The sequence below is a fragment of the Ambystoma mexicanum genome, chromosome 3q (assembly GCF_040938575.1).
Source record: "Ambystoma mexicanum isolate Mex_15411 chromosome 3q, UKY_AmexF1_1, whole genome shotgun sequence".
NCBI classification, from domain to species: domain Eukaryota; kingdom Metazoa; phylum Chordata; class Amphibia; order Caudata; family Ambystomatidae; genus Ambystoma; species Ambystoma mexicanum.
The window spans coordinates 1,139,601,124-1,139,603,623 of NC_090926.1; the positions used below are offsets into that span (position 1 = coordinate 1,139,601,124).

Below are 2,500 nucleotides of genomic sequence, written 5' to 3' on the forward strand. Positions count from 1 at the left end.
CCCTCTGACGGTCCTCCTGGGCGCCCTTCCTCTGCTCTCTGCTGTTGTGGCAGAAAGCTGTGCCTTCAGTCCCCTAGCTTGCACAGGGCAGCAAAAGACTGTACTTTCACTGTGTCGCAGGTAGGGGGCCTCTCCTGAATGCATCTGCCAAGGAAGGTCTAGAAGTGACACGAGAACCCTTGTGCTGACACACAAAAAAGGCTCGGCAGATAGCTTGCGTGCCAGTTGCTCCATCCTCTGTATCCGCATGGACCCCTGCCAATATCTGCTGTAAAGATGCAGGCAAGGAAAAGCGCAGGATGGGCTTCTTACAGACGGAGGCGATGCCAGGCGTCGATGGCTCTAGCGGCAACTAGTGTCAGGGTGGAAATATAATCGTGGCCCCCACCCCTAACAGTCAGAGAGTCCTGGATGGGAGTCTTCCCAATGTCTGCTTTATCGTCCATCCTATAATCAACATGCATGTTTACATCTTGTTTTGGGGACATTTCCGAGCAAATTGCAAAATTGCAGCTCAGTTCAAACCGAGGCGTAGTCGGCAGGGTTCGAACCTGCGCGGGGAGACCCCAATGGATTTCGAGTCCATCGCCTTAACCACTCGGCCACGACTACCCATGAGAGTGAAACTCTCACTCGAAAGATCGTGCTGTGCTTACACAGAAGAGTCCTTAGTCTCTACCGCCTTGCCTCTAGATCTTGTCCTGTACTTTCCACCCTTCTCTCTCATCATGCACCGTTCTTTCTCCTCACAAGTTTCTTTTAAATGTACATATATGTTTGAAATTGCAAAACGAAACCCGTCAAAACGTACCAGTTTCTCTGCGTTGGCCTAAAGGATAAAGCCGCTTTTACTCCTAGGATCTTGCTTGAATAGCTCAAGTGCGCCGCAGCCTCCTTTAGTAATTGTATTATACTGCTATTTTAAGATTGTTTTCCACACCAGAAAAGAGTAAACAATAAAAGCGGGCGCTGCACCGTAGTCGGCAGGATTTGAACCTGCGCGGGGAAACCCCAATGGATTTCTAGTCCATCGCCTTAACCACTCGGCCATGACTACTCCTGAGCAAACCTGTTTCTACTATAAACTTAACACTTTAGCCACACACAATGTCTCCTCCGCCCCTTACTTTATGCCGCTCTGCACCGTTCCCTTTTGGCCCTCCCATGACCCTTGAAAATGCATTCAAAAGTCAGAATCTCTATGGTCTGGCCCAAGTTCCCTAAATGCCATATCCCCTCCCTGCCAAGCTCGGACTAAGTGCCAGGGACAGATCTGTGCTAATAAACCTAGCAAGCGGCCAGGCAGCAGAGCCTCACCTTCACTAGGTTGCACTGGCTTCTGCCAGCTCCAAATTGAAACTGTTAACAGTGTCCTGTTTGGAAGCATGCCTGGGCAGGGGCTGTCTCTATGCAAATCGAGTTGCAGAGGCCTCCTGGGAGCCAATTTCGGCAGGCCATTTTGACAGGCTCCAGAGGAATAAATGGCCGCACGAGTGGTCCGGTAGTTAGTCTAAGCCATATGGCAAAGATTTGGGTGGTGGGCCTTCTGGGCATGTGGCCCTAAGCCTCAGAGGACCGCAGAATGGGTCCCTTCTGCCCAAATAGAGAGGTCTTGGCCGATCGGGGCCGAGAGGACAGGGGCCTCACCACCCTCTGACGGTCCTCCTGGGCGCCCTTCCTCTGCTCTCTGCTGTTGTGGCAGAAAGCTGTGCCTTCAGTCCCCTGGCTTGCACAGGGCAGCAAAAGACTGTACTTTCACTGGGTCGCAGGTAGGGGGCCTCTCCTGAATGCATCTGCCAAGGAAGGTCTAGAAGTGACACGAGAACCCTTGTGCTGACACACAAAAAAGGCTCGGCAGATAGCTTGCGTGCCAGTTGCTCCATCCTCTGTATCCACATGGACCCCTCCCAATATCTGCTGTAAAGATGCAGGCAAGGAAAAGCGCAGGATGGGCTTCTTACAGACGGAGGCGATGCCAGGCGTCGATGGCTCTAGCGGCAACTAGTGTCAGGGTGGAAATATAATCGTGGCCCCCACCCCTAACAGTCAGAGAGTCCTGGATGGGAGTCTTCCCAATGTCTGCTTTATCGTCCATCCTATAATCAACATGCATGTTTACATCTTGTTTTGGGGACATTTCTGAGCAAATTGCAAAATTGCAGCTCAGTTCAAACCGAGGCGTAGTCGGCAGGGTTCGAACCTGCGCGGGGAGACCCCAATGGATTTCGAGTCCATCGCCTTAACCACTCGGCCACGACTACCCATGAGAGTGAAACTCTCACTCGAAAGATCATGCTGTGCTTACACAGAAGAGTCCTTAGTCTCTACCGCCTTGCCTCTAGATCTTGTCCTGTACTTTCCACCCTTCTCTCTCATCATGCACCGTTCTTTCTCCTCACAAGTTTCTTTTAAATGTACATATATGTTTGAAATTGCAAAACGAAACCCGTCAAAACGTACCAGTTTCTCTGCGTTGGCCTAAAGGATGAAGCCGCTTTTA

At 51.2% G+C, this 2,500-nt stretch overlaps 2 non-coding genes across 2 annotated transcripts; both read right to left on the minus strand.

The window, feature by feature from the left end:
* Nucleotides 1-530: 530 nt before the first annotated feature.
* TRNAS-CGA (transfer RNA serine (anticodon CGA)) lies at nucleotides 531-612 on the minus strand. Its single transcript has one exon. It is a non-coding gene; the product is annotated as a tRNA-Ser (tRNA).
* Nucleotides 613-2,179: 1,567 nt separating this feature from the next.
* On the minus strand, nucleotides 2,180-2,261 carry TRNAS-CGA (transfer RNA serine (anticodon CGA)). Its single transcript has one exon. It is a non-coding gene; the product is annotated as a tRNA-Ser (tRNA).
* Between the last annotated feature and the right edge of the window lie 239 nt (nucleotides 2,262-2,500).